At 29.4% G+C, this 22,020-nt stretch overlaps 1 long non-coding RNA gene across 1 annotated transcript; it reads left to right on the forward strand.

Annotated features, from left to right (window-relative positions):
- The first annotated feature begins 4,877 nt into the window (after positions 1–4,877).
- LOC142321014 (uncharacterized) lies at positions 4,878–20,267 on the forward strand. The gene is made up of 2 exons (XR_012755547.1): positions 4,878–5,099; positions 19,732–20,267. It is a non-coding gene; the product is annotated as an uncharacterized LOC142321014 (long non-coding RNA).
- Positions 20,268–22,020: the final 1,753 nt, after the last annotated feature.

Here is a 22,020-nt window from a genome sequence, read left to right on the forward strand (position 1 = left end):
ATAATTCCGCAAGACTAGATAGCAGGGTTGAGGAAGCTGTAGTTTTAACTTGCAGAGCAAACCAGGTATCCATATCTTATCAAAAGCCTGTTAGGTGTCTAAGAACACCGCTGAACAGAATTTTCTCTACTCTCACTGATGATCCTGTGAGATTATTCGATTGTGGAATGGCCACAACTGAACCCAAACTGGTGGTCTGGAATTATCCCCTTACTCTCCAACACTGGCTGAAGAATGTGCGTTATTAGCTTCTCAAACCCTTTAGGTAATACTGGTAATAGGCTAACTGGTCTGTAAGAAGAAACTCCCTGTGAAGGTTTCTCTGGTTTTAATATAATCACCTGCAACATCTTCCATTCCACTGGGAAGTAAGACGTCTGCAGAACAGCGTTAAACAGATTCCTAATGTACTCGATGCCTTTAAGGGGTAGGATGACAAGCATTTTGTGCGTCACTAAGTCAAAGCTTGGAGCCTTTCTTAGTCGCCTCCCTTGGTTGACTTAATTTCAGTACCTCCCCTTGATCGGTTTAATCGGGAAGCTGATTGGTATTGGGCTCTCAAGGAAGTCGTTAACATCCATATCACCGGGCCCTCTTCATCGTGGTATCGGAACGTTACCTCTAAGTGTGAAGCAAACAAATCGACCTTTTTCTTGCCAGTCCTCGCCTATGATCCAGTACGCCTCTGAAGGGGGGGGGAGTGTTCTTGGGGATTGTTATGGTACCTTCATAGCCTTCCATAAGGAGAATCCATCCCCATTCAGGTGAGAAAGTTTTCCTATGTACTCCTTAAATGTCTCATCTCTGATAGTTCTCAACAACCTCCTCAGCCTTCAAACCGTTCTATCAAGAAGAGTCCTGACTCCTGGACTTCTGAAACGCTGCCAATTCCGCCAGACTACTTTTGATATCGGTAATCCTTACCGCATGGAATTCACTTCCCACAATGTTTACTGAGTTAAGTTAGTAAAGAAGATTTAATGACATAGCTTATTGCCAACAATTTTTTTACTAGATACAAGGGAATTATTAAAGAGGAAAATCAAAACAAAACCGAAAAAAAAATTCACTGTTAAAAAATAATGTAATAACAAAAAAAAATCAAAACTTATAAACTCTAAAAAAATGTTTACCTGTGTTTATAAATGTGAAAATATAAACAATTGGTGTGTAAGCTATAAAATTTTAGGAAATGAAAATTGAAACTGGAGAGTTAATTAAATATGATCTAAATCATTTAAACTTTCCACTCGGGCTGGTCACTGCACCTCATTTAAGAAGGTAAAAAAATATAATAACCTCAAGAAAAAAAGCAGCATGAACTTTCATCTATACTGAAATAACTCCTACAGTAATGAACTTAAACGAGATAAAATTTTAATGTTTTATTTAAAATAAAAACTTTTTACAAAAAAAAAATTTAATGCTCCCTACTATTATTTAATTGTTAATTTTTTCAATCACAGTTAATACATTTAGTTTTCCAACAATAAAATTCTTGATAATGATTATTTTTTTAAATTTTGATTTTTAATAAATACCTTTTATTAGTTTTCAATTAAATTAATTCAATTCAATTAATTTGAGTTGGAGTATCATTATTCGAGGAGACCTAACTGTTTATATTCTATAACATTGTAGTCCTACATCTAGTACAATCCGTAAAACTATTGTCATCTACAATTTTAAGAGTAACAAACTTTCTTTTCATCTCATCAGTCTGGTTATTCCCTAGAATAAAGAAAAAAATTATGATTAAAAATCAGTGACTGTGAAATAGTATTATCTCTTTCTTAATCAGTTAATAATTTTAATCATAAATCATCTTTTCTTTGTATAAAAGTTTGTTATATGTATTAAAGAAGTAATAAAATTAAAATAATTATATTTTAAGTAAGGGTTTGATATTTTTACATTCTTGACTATAGATTTATTGTTGTTGCAACAGTACAGCTATTGAAGGAAGGTGTAACAATCAGCCAAAACTTTTGGTTAGATTGCAAATGTAGATGTTTCAACACCACCTTAGTCCAAAAAACCACATATGTCTGTTGGTCTGTACATTGTTTAATATCTCTGAATTGGGTCTAAATTCTTGAAAATTGCTCAAACATTTTCTCTATATTCTATAATAAAAAAATTATAATAGAAAAATATATTTTGGGAGCTCATTCTAGAGCCTTTTAACATTTTTAATATTGATTTTTTGTTTAGTATTGTAGAAAACTGAGTTTTAGTATAATGAAAGTACTGTACTTCAATCAGATTTAGGGGTGAGGGCTATTCAACATTATTTCTAAACAGTCTCTGCCTCATATCTAGAAAATCTGTTGACGAAAAATTTTTAATTTAGTACAAATGTTTGGCTATATATATTCCAGCTTTTTTCATCAAAAATCACAGTTCTCATATTTTTTTTTAGTAAAACTAATTTTTTATACTTATTAAATAACATTCCACCAAATTGGTTCACCTTATAGAAGTAATTAATTATCCGATAAATAAATTTCTAAGGCCCCAAAAACAAGGGGCTGAATGGGATCTGTACCTAAAAAACAAATTTTTATAAATTTTAATATTCAAGAATGGAAATTTAGATGAATCTCGTATTAATGTAAAAGACATGAACCTTTTTAAAAAGAATGGAATGAAACTTTTCCTAATAGAAATTTTTTTTACGCAGGTTATCTAATTTGTTTAAACCATAAATCTTCTTGTACATTTCTTCTAATTAAGTAAACTTATCATCTTTGAAAACTAATAAATTTCCAGATTACGGTTAACTGAATTTTGGCTTATACTGATAGTTTTACATATACTAATTCTTTAGCCAAAATTAAAGACAAATGATTTTACATAGAGAATAGTATATAGAGAGAGGTTCCCTTTCCATTAGTAACGCTGCAAGGTTTTTTGTGGCATCCGGAAATTTGTGAATAGTAAGGTAAAAAATAATAATGGACACCAAACTGATACACAATTTGCTTTTGTAAAAAAGAGATCGTACATAGATTGTGCTACTGGATTAAATAACTGTAATGAAATATTTAATTCAGCTTACATATTTAACTGTCTGATTGTGCTGAATATTTAAAAATAACGTTAAAAAGAAATGAAACCTTGAGAATCTTATCAAGAATATTAAAAAAAATCTGATGTGGACAACACATGACTTCCTTGTACGCCTATTACATTACATACACATTTTTTTTAAATGAAAAGTGCATAACATTTTATTTCATTAAAAACTTATGATATTTTTTCATATTTTTTTTATATTTTTTGTTATTGAATTATTATTCATGTTTAAATTTTTTTTAACAGTGAGAGGTTAATAATAATAAAACAATATTTTTTTTTATAAATTTTATTAAATTTGGATTTTGGGCTTTTTTGGACACTTTTGTTCGAGTCGATTCAATAAAAAGGAGATGTACACAACTAGATGGTACAACAATCCTAAATTCAAAATTTAAAAATCCTACGGCTAATCGTTTTTGAGTTATGCGAGATACATACGTACTGACGTTACGCCGTAACTGGTCAAATTGGATATTTCCGTTGAAATCTGAAAACCAAAATTTTCCGCGATCACAATACTTCCTTTACTTGTATAAGGAAGTAAAAAAATGAATGTTATGTGATATGGCAATATTGCTCGCCAAGATTATCGTAATGTGTGAATATAAACAGGCCTAGAAACAATCGTTTAACTGTATTTATTGTTCGCCTTTCCAATCCCTAAATTTATGTTTTGCTTAAAAGCTCTAATGATTAGCGTCAGACCACTTTTGATATCTTTTTACTTCGTATATCCTTTATAATTTTACTCTCTAAATGATTCTTTTTTTACATTTCTGGCATATTACGTTCTTCTATCTTAATATTTAATTTCTCATTTTCTTTTTGGTGACATTTTTATTATCTCTGTATAACTCTTATCGGATTGAAGTTCTCTCCTAGCTATCTTCCAATATAAATTAATAAGAAATGGAAATAGGCTTTATTCTATTATTTATATCTCTCTTTTTTATTCAATAGTTTCCTTTCCTTATTTTTAATTCTAATTATATCGTCCTAATTCTTGTTCAAATTAAAAATAAATTTTCTTTATCTGTATCTCAAATCTATTTCCCTAAAAAAATTTAACATACAGTATGTGTATTTGTTATTTCTCCTTGAATAATTATTTTTGTCTAAAAATGTTTTCCTTGTACTATTAACTTAATTATATTAGTAGAATATTATGTTAATTACGTAAATCACTATTAATGCGCAAGTGTTAGTAATTTCAATGTAAAATAAAAATGAACAAATACATTTATTATGCATTAATATTATTATTTTTGCATTTTTCCTGTAGTGATAATATTAATTTATATTTTAATTAAAAATGAATCAGAAATTCAAAACAAGTGATTATTTAAAAATTAAAATCAAAACTAAATTAACTAAAATCAATTAATTTTATTTAACATGATTTCCATTACCTTGCTTATTGGAGATTTTTAAAAAATTTATTACAAAAACAAAATAAATTAGAATAAATACATTGATAAAGATTACCTTATTATTTTTTAATAAATTTATAATTATTATTTTTATTCATAATATTCTATATGAAAACAACACATGTCAATGTCAGTTACTGTGTTAATAAAAAACGTATATTAAACAGAAATATGTTAGAATACTTTGTTTGATATCTAACGCAAGTAAAACAACTCTGTTTAAATTTGCCACACCCATCAGAACAACTACTACAAAAAAAGCGTAGTTTATTATGAATAATAAATAAATCTAGATAAATTCAACTATAACTATTTAATAGGATTATAATAATTGTAATAGTAATAAAGAAATAGATAAATACAATATGCACTTGCCAGTTATGTAGGTACAATAACAACACAAAAAATGTTAGGAGGGGGAAGGAAATGCAAGTTGCATTCTTTCTGCAAATTGCACTATAAATTAATGGGCTTCAAATAGAAAATAATAATAGACAACGTTGATGTTTGAGTTCAACTAAGTCAACTTGTTCAGTAGATTCTCAGTAAGCTCGTTGTATTAACACAGACACCATGCAAAAATTGATTGTAAGTATATTTAGGTCTAAGCAACAGTATGCGTATATAATATTTGTTTTTTTTTCTCATGGTAAAGAGTTTAAAAAAGATTTACTTATTTTTTTTTTAATATAAAATTTGGTAATATACATATAAAAATTTTTAAAAAGTAGACCGTTTCAGTGAAGAATACCGTAGATCAACTGATCTCATGTTAGATTTTCTTTGTCTCTAAGAAAAGGGTTACATTTTAATTTGAAGTTTCCGGGAACGTTTGACAACATTGCCAGTTTAAATTTAGCCATTTGTGAGGTTATAATTTTATCGGTATGACAAAAAAACTTAAAAACTTTTGACGGTATGACAAACATTTTTATTTCCATGTAAAAATTATATAAATATGAAGTCGTGTGGTTGGTTGCTTATGTCAAAAGTTCCCTTAAAACTGAGACCTGAGAGGTCAATCTGAATGATTCTTTAAACGATTTTTTTTTCAAAATTTCAGAATTGTTTTATTTAGATAATAATGAAATTATTTGGTGAGCAACAGATCTTAAACAGAGAGTGTATCTTATTTTGATGTTACTTTTCGTGAAGTAATATTTTATATAACCTTCTGTAAAAGATAGTACGTAATTATTACAAAAATTTAGTGAAAAAAAACAGAATTTCGTTTATTAAAATTGGGTAAACCGTTCTTCAAACATCACAAACTTAATAGAAGATGTTATCGTTATACCATAATTTTCGTAGACGATCGGATTAATTTATGTAGCGAGTGCTATTTATTAAATATATGCATAATATTTAATTTGTTTCAGTGACTTTTAGGTAGATTTCATAAGAAAGCTACCTATTATAATGTGTACCATGATTCGACTTCCGGAAAATTTTGACATATCTTCGCATTTCATATCCCCCAGACCCCCAAAACCACCATCAGCTCAAAAGGTTTATATATATATATATATATATATAGATTTATTTTACTTTCTCGTGGACACGATAACTGCCGTAATTTTGCGCCAATCACTTTCAAATTGTTCTTTAAAAATAACACGTCCCAAAATTTCGCCGATTTCGTTAGCGGCCAATATCGGACCTGGGGGGGGGGGAAATGAGGGGCTTTTTCGAAAAAAAATATCGCTATAACTTTCCTATTAAGTAAAATATCTAATTCGCTTAAAGTTCCCACTATTGTTTGTATAAGGGCCTAAAACTTATATAAGTAAAGTTTTTTGACATCACCAACCATTTGACCAGGGGATGGAAAAAATTGGGTTTCGAAGACAAAAAAATCATACTTCCTTAATAGGCACAGTAACGAATCGGTTTAAAGTAGTAGTAGTTAGTCCTGTAAACATTTCCTAAAACTTTTGTCTGAAACAATATTTGATATGACCAACCCTTACAGCAAGGGATGACAAAAATGTTACTGGAATTGTTAGAAGATGGGGCTTTCGTATGTTAAACGTGTGAAACTTTTTGTCACATGCAGCATTGTCGAATTGAGTAAATTTGAAGTTTTTCTTAACTTTAAGGTGGAAATCTTTTTTATCCCCTACTTAGCACCCGTGAAATCTACCTCCGCCTTCCGGCGCACCGAAAGGGATTTTTTTTTATTTCAGTTCTCATTATCTTAATTATGTATGATGATAAATTTCTTCGTATGATATTCTGGAAATCTCCAGATATTTAGAGCAAATTTCTTTATTTGAGTTCCGTAGGCAGGTGCGTTCCTTATTCATGTAAGAACTATACCTGTGAGCTAACATCCACTGATCGCCAGGGCAGGATGTGTTGCTAATTACAAACCAACAACAATGATACACGAGAGGATAGTATGGAGGAGTAGTTCAGTGTTAAAATATAACTGATTCGAACTATCAATCTTCTGTGGGAAGACAATCGCTTAACAATTTGCACCACTCCGACATAATTGGGTTTTATTTTGTTTTTGTGGGATTACCTTTGCAACTGAACGATACAATTTGTTTTAACGATATCTGAAAAATAAACTTATTCCAACTAGATTTACATGACAGAACTCGTAGAAATAATATCTGGTACTTCTTAATATGAAGTGTTTATCAGCGGTGTACTCTCTTTTGAAAAAAAAAAAACAAAATTTTTGGCATTTATTCGCTTAGGATATACTTTATTTAAAATGTATTCGGACAGACGATTTAATCCGTTTCGCTTTGTGTAACATTTTTCATTTACATACCCAAATTTGTTACAGAAAAAACAATTCAAAAGAGATACAAATGAAAGAAAGTAGAATTGTATTCAATTTGACAAAACGTTTTTGAAAGTTCAAGCAGATTAAGTTTATTTGTGACTCATGGTGCTTGAGGTTTTGTAAAAACTTCAAGAGACAGTAATTAAAGTTAATAAAACTTGAAAAAGTTTTCTTAATTGAGGAAGGACTTCATTGAAGAACTCAATTTAACGGGTTTACTTACGTGAGATCCCTTACGGAGTACTGTGTGAAAATAGTCTAGTGGTCATGTTCCTGTTTCGATATTTTTTATCCAATGTTTGCTGTTTATGAACATTTAGTTTTATTTAAGTCGCTAATGACTCAACGTTGATGCAACTATAAATAAAAAAAAATTCTGAAGAATTTTTTAACTTTTAACTGAGGGTTTAGTTCTGGGTAATGAATAAGATTAGATATCCGAGGGATAACCTGATAGTTCTATTGATAAATTATGCAGTTCTGTTTCTAAATTATAAAGAATTTTCAAATGAAAATGTATGTTACGTGAATAAAAGCATTTTATAATAATCAACAAATAATATATATATACATTTTTTACTTCCTTGTAAGAAGTAAAGGAAGTATTGTGATAGCGAAAAATTTCGGTTTTTGATTTCAACGGAAATATCCATTTTGACCATCACTGAATTCATTTTGACAAGTTTTGGCGTGACGTCTGTACGTTCGTATGTTTCTCGCTTAACTCAAAAACGATTACCCGTAGGATGTGGACATTTTGGATTTAGGACTGTTGTAACATCTAGTTGTTCCTTTGTTTGCTCTTCCTTTTGATTGCAGTCGACTAAACCGAAAGTCTCCAAAAAAGCCCAAAATCCAAAAACATTTTGATATTGGATTTTGGACTTTTCTTAACTGCAGTAATAAGCCCTCATTGAGAGCTTTTCAGTGATATATCACAAGTGGTAATTATTTTCATTTGTTCTTCTTACTTATCGATTCTTATTTCATTGGTTCCAGAATTATAGCCAAATACAATTTTAATTTATGAAATATTTAGATCTTACAAGGGGAAGGCACATCGGTTCAAATCATACTACATCTTCTTTTTTTTAATTTAAATATATTGATTTATTAATAATTATTAACCTCTGATTGTAAAAAAAAATTACGATAAAGAATAATTCTTTAATAACAATAAAAAAAAGAAAATGAAAAAATATCAGAAGTTAATAATGAAATAAAATGTTACTACTTTTCATTAAAAAAAAAAAAAATATGTATATATAATTTAATTGGCGTACAAGGAAGTCATATGGTGTCCACATCAGATCTTTTTTATGGAGTTCTTTGAAGAAAACAAGTTAGTTATTTAACAAATATCACTTTTTTGAAGCGGTAATGAATGTAGTCAGTAAATAATCTGTAGTTTATACATTAATTTCTACATTTAGTATTGCTTACCTTTCTTAGATTCATTCTTTTATGAAGCTGTGCTAAGGTAAGCAGTAGTAAACATAGAAACTATAGTGAGCAGAAAAGATAATAGGAATTATTATCTTATCAACAACAATGCATACATTATGTTAAAGAGTAAAAATTCTGTTAATAATACTCAGGTGTTATGAAAATAAATAATACAAAGTTCAGCCGCTAAAGTGATTATACACCGGTTCCAGTCGAACGCCTAAGTTCAGAAATACAGAGCAGGATTAGCGAATTTATAAAATACAAACTAATTTACCTTAAACGCTTTAAGTATTCTCTAGTAAGTTTTAATCGACTTAGAAAATGGACTAAATGGAGTAATATAATTCAATTCTATAAATTTCTAGTTTCTGAAGTCGCCAAATTAAAGATCTATAATCGTTAAAGACTTTCTATCCCTTAACTTGTTAAAAATGCTATCCCTTAACATTTTAAAACGGTGAATATACAGAATTAAAAATAATTTTTCTTTTTTACGTTTTTAGCGTTATTTTATTGCTTTATTTTTTAATTTATTTTATTAAATATTTTTCATTTTTACATTTATTAACTGAAAAAATACCGTTTTTTAACAACCTTTTAACATAACACCACTTCTGCCAAAAATGTAAAAAAAAATAAAACCTATTTTATTAACTGCTTAATAATTAAACTAAACAAAGTCCTCACTCAATTTGAAGGTTCTGAGTTAAGTTGTTGCCCATTTTCTATTTAATAACTGTTTCGGTCAGGAATGGTTATTTTTAAAAGTTAAAAAGAAAAAACTGGTTCAAGGGCGGTTAATACAACATTTTTTTAGCGTTTAAATCTTTTAAAAAAAATTTCGGAAATAAAATTAAGTTGAATAATTAATAAAACTAACTGGGTAGTAAAATAAGACCATCCTTGATTGACTTGAGACGTCTGGTTAATTGAACCCAACAACCAAAGTACCGATGAGGCACCAAGGTAACGATGAGGCACGGGGACTGTCGCACTCCTGAGCGAAGAAGACCGAGTTCTTCTTCGCGGCTGGAATGCCCCACTCGGGATGTCCCCGTTACAGACAATGGCATGTTGACTGAGTCCCGGCTCTCGGAGTGGAGACCCAGAGACGGCATAGCCGGGCCTAGTGGATCCTACTCTGGAGGTTTGAGACGGGCGCAAAGTGAGACCGACCGGCGGGCTGAGACGTGAAGGCCCGTTAGAGTAAAGGATACTCCCTTGGGCTGTATAATACTTAACTGCAGGATCCGGCCCGGGGGAGAAGGTAAAAAAAAACCCACCAAAGTACCACCGGTATCCACTGTAAAGTTTCAAATCCGTATAAAAACAGCTAGCATTTAATAGGAAACGAACCTCAGAACCTTTCTCTCCGAAAATCAACTGTTAGTACCTGAAAATATTGCTTTTCACCTTTTCAAATACTTACTATCTAACCTTACTTACTTTACCTTTATTTTCTTACTTTTAACTTTTAATTATTATTTGAATCTTTTCAAACGTAAAAATACAAGTACATAGAGGTTTATTTATAAACTCATTAATAAAACCATTTATAAAGGTAAAAATTACATTAATTTGTTATATTACTTGATTTGCTTTGACAGTAAAATACTGTCAAATTATACGTAGGCTGTGAGTGTATGTGGGATCCTTACATAAATATTAAAATGATATTATTAATAGTGTAGAGTATAATTCTGTTAATTAGAATATGTGTCATAATTTCAATATTAATTTAAATTTAAAAAACTATTCTAGCTTTTTTTTTTATAGAACTGTCAATGATTTAAATGATAAATTTGTTTCAGTAGACTAACCTTTTATCTTGGATTGTATTTTTTACTCTGTAATTATGTTTGTTACGTAATCAGTACTAAGTGATTCCGTATTAAATTAATCTTTTAAGACAAATACGCATATTGAACGGATCATTAAAAATGTATCCAAATGTATCTTGTCTCAAAAATCACAAATAAAAGTGAACAGGCCATCTCATAAAATAATAATTAATATTATCAGCACTGACAAGTACTAATTAGAATTAAACATAATTTTATTTATAAATTATTTTCCACGGTTTATTGAGAATTTTGGTTTCTTTAAATCACCACTTGGAACGCTCCAAGTTCTGTATTCTGTAGCACTCTTAAAAAATGGGACAAATTCAGAGTTAAATATCCATTCCACAGTTATTTTTGGGTTTTTACTTTTTCTTTAAATTGCTTGATAACTCATAAAAACACCACTGAAATTATTTTTAAGTAGGTACTCTTTTTAGTTAAAAATTTTAATGCCTTTATAATTTTAATTTTGTTTAAAATCTTAATACGTATAATTATTTAAAATTTGTTCGGCTGCCTTGTAATGAATTTTTTTAAGATATAATTTATAATTTTTCACCAATTCATAAAAATTACTGCTTTCAGTGTTAAATAAGAAATTATTATCCTAATTCGAGGAAATTAATAAATAGCAAATTCAAAATTCATTTCATGTTTTCGAAACATTGAAATTGTAAGGAAAATTTTCAAGTTAATTTTTCATTGAAAATCACTGCCATGAAATTTGAGATTTAACAATAAGGTATTTCATTAATTACTTAGAACGGAACGAAAAGCTTCCTTTCATTTACTGTATGTTTAGAGACAGGTTAAAACTAATAGTGCTTTATCCAGTTCAACTTTCATAAGACTTGGTCCGGATAAGTAATCAGGGGCCAAACCTTATATCCAAAAAAACTCATATCCAAAAAAAATGAAAAGAAACATTTCTTTGGAGAGATGTATGAGCTAATTCTTTCGTACTTAAATCGTTGTAAAATTATTATTTTTTTTTTTGCAAACAAAGCAAGGGGTTGGTATCTAACAGGCTCGTAATAAGGATAAGTTGCTGACCTCTATGAGGAAATCTTTGCATTTCATCTAGAAGCCTCTTGGTTCGAATCCCTGTCAGACTTGGCATTTTTTCATACGCTAAAAAATGCATTTCTCACCATAAAAAATTAGTTAAAATAATTGCAATCGAGTCGTGGCCTGTTAGATAATGGAGAAAGAAGAAATATATAATATACATAACGATTTATCTTCATTTTCACACTTCATATCATAATTGTTAAATTTCGACCATACTGTAACTTTCTGCGTCTTAAAACGTTTTTTAAAGTTAATATTGTAAGGCATCCTGGAAAAACAATTCTGATTACAGTATTTAAAAAGTGCGATCTTAAAAAACGTGTGTTATAGTTCAGTATATCAATTAATTTTTCTTTAAGTATTTTTACTATGCACTATTTCAATGTAAAAGTCATCTAGATATTTATATCATGGTATTTATTTTCTTGTATTAACCTCAAGAGATGTATAGTTAAAGACTTTTACGTACTTTTTTAATATGTGTTTATTCTATGGTACGTACGTGTTGTAGAATTTCCGATGAATTTAACGATTATAATTTGCTTTTAATTATAAAAAATGAGATAGTTTATTCTACAGTTATTTTTATCTTAAAATTCCATTAATTAATTCAACATTTTCTTTAACAAAACCAAATGAAAGTAGTAGTAGTATTTGACTATTTTTAACCTAACCCGATCTTTCGAATAAGTATTAAACCCAAAAATGTCCTAAAGAATAATACGAGTATTTTAGTTTAAGAAAGATTAAAAGCCTGAGCACATTCGTTTTGATGAAAAAAAAATTAGGACATAGCACGTGAAGTGATATATTTTTAATTTTCTTGCCGCAGTGTTTAATTTAAAATCGGTTCCAGTTTACCGGAATAATAAATAAATTTGAATAGAAAAAGACATGCAGAGAGAGGTTTTTATTGAAATTCCTCAAAAGATGGATTATGTATACATACATATCTTATACAGTTTACATAAATAAATACATACTAAACATAAATAATTCCATACAAAGGTGAGTCCAAAGAAAATTGATCAAAGAACAAAGGTCAGAACATAAAAAACAAAGAAAATACCAAAAAATAGTCTTATCAGTAACACAAAGAATAATTAATCAAACAAAATAACAGTGAAAAAATAAAACAAACCAACAAAAGTAAGTGGAGAAATTAAACCAAGAATTTTGACGATGCACACCTAAGGTAGCTGATTCACCTTAAATCACTGAGAACTTACAGATGTAATATGTGCAGTTTAGGCGCCTACAATTCTCGCTATTTACAAGGGGTTAGCCAGTTCACATATTATTTGCTCAACCTCAATTTGTATCTTTTACTAAATCGCCGTATCTCTTTTCGAACGGTTGGCAACCCGAGATAATTATGTATTCCTGAGTTCTTCTTAAACAGAAAACACGGCGCTTCTGTTATATTTCTCAATGGTTTTGTTCTGGAATGCTATACAACTTTGATGTTACTCTCGCTTATCGTACCCGACAGTTAGATTTCGTAGTTCCAAATCGTGTAAGGACCGCTGAGTACAGCAATTGCTTGTTAGGTGATGATAGTTGCTATCCACCGGGTTGGTCTAGTGGTGAACGCGCCTTCGCAAATCAGCTGATTTCGAAGTAGAGAGTTCCAACGTTGAAATCCTAATAAAGGCAGTTACTTTTATACGGATTTGAATACTAGATCGTGGATACCGGTGTCCTTTGGAGGTTGGTTTCAATTAATCACACATTTCAGAAATGGTCGACCTGAGACTGTACAAGACTACACTTCACTTATACTTATACATATCATCCTCTGAAGTAATATCTGACGGTGATTCCCAGTGGTTAAACAGGAAAAAAGGTAATGATAGTTATGATCCCTGCCTAGCAAACAGCGCATCTCCTTGAACTTAATGTTAAGCTGTGTCGTTTTTTCTCTGGGATGACTCCACGTTAGACGGTGACTCTGATGCTCTCCTAGGTATCTAGGATGTCATAAAGTTATTTTTGACTGGAAAAGACTCATCTGGGCTTTTATTTTTGTTTTCTAAGTCAATAACAACAGTAGTTATAATCAGGTGATATTACTGTACGCTTTGTTATAGTATCTTCCACTTTGCAGAAATTAATAAAAGTTATTAATCTTCTTTTTTTGTTTTTTACTTTGCACCGCTTATGATAATGATTATTTTTAGTTACACTACACATTTTTTTGGCTATCCAAGTTAACATACTATTGCCTTTAATTCTATAAATAACTATTCCTAACTAAAAGAGCTGTTGCGTGAAAAATAGTCAATTGCTAAAGAGAATTGTTGATTCAAAAATGTGCCGCAATGGTAATGTGAATAAAAAAATCAGTTATTGGATATTTAAAAAAACACATTTTTAGAAATATGTTTATCATCTAATTATTATTATGGACATAAAATCCTTTTAATTTTAAGAGTCAAAAAGGTACTATAAAACTTTTCCCTCAGATTTCTGAAGACAAATTTTAGTAATGAAATGAATTTGCAGTTTACCAGAACTTTAAATGGGTGTAAAACAAGACTATCCTTAAATTTTTTAGCATTATCGTGAAAACAATTATTAAGCTTCAAACCTATCGGCAAAAATATAACGCGTCTAATATCATAATGTTTTTAAAACATAGTTATCGTTTTTAATGCATTTATAAATTGTAAAATTCAGATAAATTCAGTAAAAACTTTTATTGATTAGATGTAATGGAGTAAAAAAATTAATTTTCACTTCCCCGGAACTTGCTAGAGATCTGCTGTGAATGTATTTTTAACTATTTCATGTAAAACCTGTTATAGTAATACTGTTTTATTATAAATTCAGAATCCAAGGGTACATTACCATATACATTTTCACCGGTTCCATATAAGTTATGAAAAACTTCTTGTTATGAATAAATTATTAATGATATACGTGTTTATAAATTTCATTCATACTTCGGAAATTCTATTTTTTACTTCTTTTATAACCTCGACTTCTGCTTTTTATTTCTGTTTTATTTAATGTCACTGAATAGAATAGACTGTTTAACATCTAGATAAATAAATATTTAGATACTACGTTGAATAAATAAATCTTTCTGAATAACAGTTAAGAATATTCTACAAATATCACAGGTTATCTTAATACGTTCTAAAAACCGTGTATTCTTATTGTTTAATGTTTGTAGTACGTAGCACAAAAATCTGATGTGGGCACTACATGACATCCTTGTACGCCTATTAAATTAGATTACACTTTTTTTTTTTTTAATGAAAAGTACATAAAATTTTATTTCATTAATAACTTCTGATATTTTTTCATACTTTTTTTTATTGTTATTGAATTATTATTTATGGTAATGTTTTTACAATCAGAGGTTAATAATTATTAAATAATCAATATATTTAAATTAAAAAAAAAAGGTTAAGAAAAGGATTCTGATTCGAACTGACATGCCTTCCCCATCTAAGATCCAAATATTTCATTAATTAAAATTTCATTTAGCTATAACTTTGGAATCAGTGAAAATAAGTACCACTTATGATATGATATATCGTTGAAAAGCTCTCAATTAGGGTACTATTTATTTTTTTACTGCAGTTAAAAAAATTTCAAAATCCAAATTTTTTGGAGTTTGGGCTTTTTTTGACAGTTTTGGTTCAGTCAATTGCAGTCAAAAAGGGATGTGCACAACTAAATGTTACAACAGTCCTAAATCCAAAATTTCAACTTCCTAAGGCTAATCGTTTTTGAGTTATGCGAGATACATACGTACGTACAGACGTCACGCCGAAACGAGTCAAAATGGATTCAGGGATCAAAATGGATATTTCCGTTAAAAACTGAAAACCGAAATTTTTCGCGATCACAATACTTTCTTTACTTCGAATAAGGAAGTAAAATTATTAAAAACCCCTAAAATCTGGATCACAAAATTTTTTCGTATGTATGCAAATATTTGTTGAACTACGTGGGGTTATATATTAAGAATAATTTAATTAAATTAATTAAATTTGTTGTGTAAGCTTCTAAATTAGGAAAATTATTTCATACATTTTCAAAAAAATTCGTGAAGGGCAGAAAAATAAGTTACAGGAATGCTGTGCTGTATATATCTAAGGGGTTAGACTTTACAAAAAATTTATCGGTACGAGTTTCTTAGCTAATTAAAAAAATCTGTTTGTGAGGATTTTAATAAAATCATTAAAAATTAGGGAAGAAATGTCTTATCTGCTACGGGGAAATTTTATCTTTGATTTTTCTTATAAATTTGACTTTGTAACTAACAAGATTAAATTTTTTAAGTTAAAAATTGTACCCCTTAAAATATACGTAAAAACGTTTTAACTCTTACTGATCTCTTCGAGAAACTTATTAATTGGAAAGGCGAAATTTTATTTATTAAAATCGGAAAAATTTTCTACCCGGAAGAGAACCCTCACTCAAAAAAAAAAAAAAAATAATAATAAAAAAAATTGAAAAACATTTCAACACTTCAAATGAAAATTATTTTCCTATGAAATTAATAAGACTAATAGGAAAGTTGTTTTTCCTATGAAAAATATTTCATAGTAAAATATTTTCAAATTATATTTGCTTCAAATCTGAAATATTTTACTAAAATTCATTCACAGCCTATAAATTGTTAAATCACAAAACTATCGTGGTACGGTTGGTAGGAACCTCCGTAGAAAATCTAAAGAAAGTTTAAGTGAAACACCTTTAATTTTCAGCGCTTGAAATTTTTTGTGGAATGGATTTGCAAGGTAACTTAAAATAGTTTTACCAAAAGGGAAGAAGTTTAATTGTTTAAACAAAAGAAAAAACCCAAAACAACAAAAGAAGAGGGAAAACAAAGAAAAATTTTATTTTTCTTCTAGTGGGGTAGCCCATTAGTAAATATTAAAATGAAGAAATATAGAACATTACTAAGAATTCAATCGTATCTATTTTTTGTATACAGTTAAAAGAGTATTAAATTCTTCAAGTTAAAATATATTTTAATTTGATTATGCGTAAAAATTCATAAATCGAGTTAATAGACCCAAACTGAAATTAAACTTTTTGCTGTGATTTTATATGGAACATTAAGAATACATGAAAATATAATGCACCTCAACAGTTACTAAGAGATAAATATTATTATGTTTATTTATGAGTAATAATAATAATTTATTATTAAATTATTAATTATTATTATTATTTTTAAATTTAAATAATAATTTATTATTTTGAGTAATAATATTATTACATATTCCTACAATATATAGGAAGCGCTCATTACTAAAAATTATATCAATCGTGTACATATGAAAATTTTCTAATTATTAACTGCTATCTAGATATATTTTACTGAACTTTAATAAATGAAATACCAAAATTAAATTTATTATTTTTTCTAAATCTTATTAAGAGATTCAAACAACTATCTCTTATAAAAAACGATATAATCAGTGAATCAAAATACGAATTTTTGTCTATTTCCACAAAAAAAATTATTACTGCAAAATAAAATACGTTCTTTCTTTAAGATTTTTGCTGCTCACACAATAATAACGTTGTTTGACTAAATTACATCTAAAACCACCTTAAAATTTCAATAAATATAACCTCATAAAATTAACTCAGACCAAGAAGTTTTTGAGTTTTAATCAAACTTTTACAATATAAACAATAAACTGTTTATATTTACAATATAAAAAAATTATTTTTTAATAAGTTTACATATTTATATTTACAAACATACGTCCATCTTTCATAGACAATTATAAGTGTATGAGACATGTTTTTGAAAAAATAAAAACGATATTTAACCTATTTTTTTATCATTGAACCGGTTTATTGTATCTCTCCAATCTTTCTAATAATTTTCAAATATTTGTTTATATATTTTATATTTTGTCTCTTTATTCACTTGTTTTTAAACACAACATCTGTGTGCCCCAGTTCGTCTTACAATCTTTTCATTTATGAAAGAAGTAGTTGTCAGTTTTTGCAATATTTTATATTTCTGTTAGGATTATCTTAATTTAATTGTTATTTTCTTCCCCCCTTCCTAGCATTGTCATTCTAACATTCATTGTTGATACGTTTCGTACTATCTCCGTTTTCAAAACTACTTTTAGCACTAAGTCTTCCAGAATTGGGATCATCGAATAAATAGCGATGATAAGCTCCTCTCACTCCCCATCCCGATTATCGTGGCCTCTTCTTCTTTGACTTTCTCTTTCAAACGGTTATACAATTTCTTGAAACTGATCCTTCTCATTCTTTGTTTTAACTATTTAAAAATTTTTAAATATTACATCGGATTGTTTATTTGTGCATTAATTATCTTTTAAGTTACAATATGAATTAGACCTTCTAGCCGAGTGGTTGAAGAGATGGAAAATAAAGATCAAGCAATATCGAATCACATGGCATTCGCGATGAGAAGAGATGAATGCCCGGGGATTCATTTAGATGAAGGTTACATCCCGCGATCTGAAAGTGAACGGCATTTATGTATTCACCTAGATTATTGTCTAATATGGAAGGTTCACATCAAGGAAAAAAGGAGACAACTATATATTAAATTTAAGGAGCTTTATTGGTTATTAGGCAAGAAATCGCAACTATCTGTATGTAACAAGCTACTTTTGTACTAATTAATTTTAAAACCGGTTTGAAAACATGGAATCCAACCCTAGGGTACGGCAAGTATCAGCAATATAGAGGTTATTCAGCGTTTACAGAATAAATCTGTGAGATTTATTACACAGACACCATGGTTCGTACGGAATAACGAAATTCATGAATAAAGCTACCGAGTGTTCGAGAGGGACTCGATCGATTTACAATACATTTCGACACCTATTTTTCTGTTCAAATTCTATGAATGCCTTACAGGCGATTATTGACAGTACTCCAGACACCCTATCGTCTGTGATATATAGTCTTTTATCTCTGAATCAACTCAGCATAACACAACTGTGAGCTTCTGCTGGATCCCCAGCCATATTGGAATTTCAGGCAATGAGCACACTGACAGTGCGGCAAAAGAGGTTTGTTTCCACCCTCCTTTCACTAATCGTGTTATTTCTGATGATCTTGTCTGTTTTCTGAAGAGGGTGATCCGTGACGAATGGCAAAGTGAATGGAATGCTACCACAACAATAAACTTCGAACTGTTAAGGAAATTGTATCATCGTGGAACTCCTCATGTAGGAGTAGCTGTTGAGAGGAAGTTATTATTTGCCGTTTGCGAATAGGGCACCCTTGGCTCACTCATAGGTATCTCATGACTCAGAAGCACCCGTATGTATTCGCTGTGACTGCCAACTGTACACCATATCCTTGTGGATTGTGGTCTGTATGCGCTATTGCGTCGGAAGTTTAAACTAGGCTAACTTTTGAAATATCGTAAGAAACAATGAGATAATGTTATCGAATGTTTTACGAGTTCTTAGGACCGCCCATTAATATCAAAATATCTGAGTTTCTGTAGTATATTTCAACTATTTATGCCGTTTGGCGTATGGCAGTGCGATTTTATTGTTTTAATTTAGATTATTAATGAAATACTTCATTGCGGTTTTATTTCTATTTTAGGATACGTTACAGAAGTTTACCATTTATGCTGTGTTTTTATATTACTGGGTTTTATTTTTTAATTTAATCTTTAATATTTAATTTTATACTATATAAATATTGTGTCGGGGCGATGATACTTCGTATTGCGCCCAGCAAAAAAATTTGCAACTAAGTACAAAATAAGACTTAACGACCACGTAAATTATCTAACTGTTAACCTCTTAGACAATGGAGAACATGTAAGGCGATTAAAACGGGTTCATGTAATAGACACATGAACCTAACATTGATACTCAGGACGAGGCCTCTCTTCTTAAGTTGCGCATCATCAAAGTATTTATGTTTATTCTTGTGATCATTTGTAATTGTTAACTTACTTATTTAGGGTATATTATATTATGATTATTTCTTTTATTCTACATAATAAATAAATATATAATTATATAACATACACTAATAACTATAAATAAAAAAAAATCTTTGTTTTTTTCAGGCATTTTTTGCGGTTTTAACAATACTTGCCGTTACTATTTCTTCAACAGTAGCAGCTGCAGTACCAAAAGAAGGACTTAAAACAGCAGAATCGTTTTATTATCCTTATGCTTATTACGGATACCCATTTTATCCGTACAATTATCCATTCTATTACCACGGTTAAAGAGATACAATAAGATATGGATCGTTACGTTTACCAAACTGAGCTACTCAATACGATATAAGTTATAAAATAGAATATGATGCATTTTTTATTACTTACAGAGAAGATCTTTACTTACGTAAAGATGATATGGCGTGGGGAATTATTTTTTCTAATGTTACATCAATTAATGAATTAATTTAATATATATAAAATACTGTATGTAAAATCAATTACAGTAATTCAATAATTTCAATCGATTAGAGTGTTCAAAAAGCTTTAAACTGCCTGTACACTAATAGGTTATTTACAAGATACAAATAATTTTCGTTAAAATTAACATTATAATCATTTTTGGAAAAGAAAATTACATATTTTTCAGCATGTTTAAATTTTGTGTTTTTTAATTATAAAATACCTGTTCCTCAATTAATGCACAATACTACAATTAATGTTAATTTTCAACCGGTAAATCATCTTTAAATGTTTTCTACAGTAGTCTGTACCAGCTATATATCTCATATAAATCAGGATTTCCGAACGTATGTTTATATGTACGCCTATGTCGATGTTCGTTTAAACTCAAAATATAAAGTTAAGGGTTAAACAGGGGGAAGAATTGGGAACACATTCAAATAAGTTTAAAAAAAATCTTTTGATTTCAAATAAAAACAAAAACTAATTTTAAATAGCTCGCCACGGTCTACTCGTCGGCGAAAATCAGTTGTTTAACAACTACAACTGATTTTCGAAATCGAAGGTTTTGAGATTTCTAGTAATCCTAGTAAAATTAGTTGCTTTTATACGGATTTTAATTCTAGACAGTGAATACCGGTGTACTTCGGCGATTTTTTTCCTGTTTAGTCTCCAGTAATTACCGTTCAGATATTACTTCAGTGGATGAGTGAGGATGATATGTATGAGTGTAAATGAAGTGTAGACTTATACAGTCTCAGTTCGACAATTCCTGAGATGTGTGGTTAATTGAAACCCAACCATCAAAGAATACCGGTATCCACGATCTAGTACTCAAATCCGTATAAAAGTAACTGCCTTTATTAGGATTTGAACGCTGGAACTCTCAACTTCCAAATCAGCGGGAAGACGCGTTCACCATTAGACCAACCCGGTGGGTTATACTTCAGTGGTTAAGGCTCAATTAAACAAAAGTCACAGGAATGGTCATCCTGAGTCTGTGCAAGACTGCACTTCATTTACATATCGTTCATATCATTTTTATCTTATTTGTGACGGAGACGGGATGCTTATTGTTCGCTAATTGAACAGATTGCAACGTGCACATTAGGATATAATAAAAAATTTCAAATCAAAATTCCACTCCCACTTTTCGTTTTATTTTTAAAAGTTATATTCAATATATTTTAGTTTTGAATTTTCCTGTTACTTATTCTAATCGATTTGTAGGTTACCTGGCAACTGACATGAGTCTATTAATAAGCTCAAGACAGCATATCCGTTCTCAAGAATAGCAAGATTTTGAAAAGGAAAAGAATAATTTCATTGTCTTTTTCTCTAAGGAGATAAAACCTACCGTTACAATACCCGATAAATACACCGAAATATCTAAAAGTAATATTTTAACTCTTTCCATCATAGGAACTGGCTGCAAGGTGAACACCATTACTTTTAATTTATTACAACCGTTTACGGTAATGAAATTTGAGAAATAAACTTAACGAATAACAATTATTATTAATACTATAGTTGTACTATTTAAGGTGTTGGAATTTTTTATTTTAAGCTACTTTGTGTAGGCTATTGTTCGTTTTGTAAGTAGTAGCAAGTAAATTTAAAGAATCTCTTATTCGATATCGAATCCAAAAGAATGTTACGTATTGTATTCGGACAAAAATTTGTGGCCGTCCTTGGATTACTGTAATTTTGAATTACATACGATTTCGGGATTTTTTAGCTTTATTAGTCTAAAGAAATGAAGCAAGTGAAGGTCAAACAAACTGCTAAAATTATTTATTTTTAATTTTTTACTACATTCCACGTAATTAAAATACTATACCGAGCATTTAATTAAAGAAAAATCTGCTAAGTTTGTGCAGAATTTAGTAATATGACCGGATAAATAATGGGAAGTTATTAAAAAAAAAATAAAACCTGATACTTAAATAA

Source organism: Lycorma delicatula, chromosome 3, assembly GCF_047948215.1.
Source record: "Lycorma delicatula isolate Av1 chromosome 3, ASM4794821v1, whole genome shotgun sequence".
NCBI classification, from domain to species: Eukaryota; Metazoa; Arthropoda; class Insecta; order Hemiptera; family Fulgoridae; genus Lycorma; species Lycorma delicatula.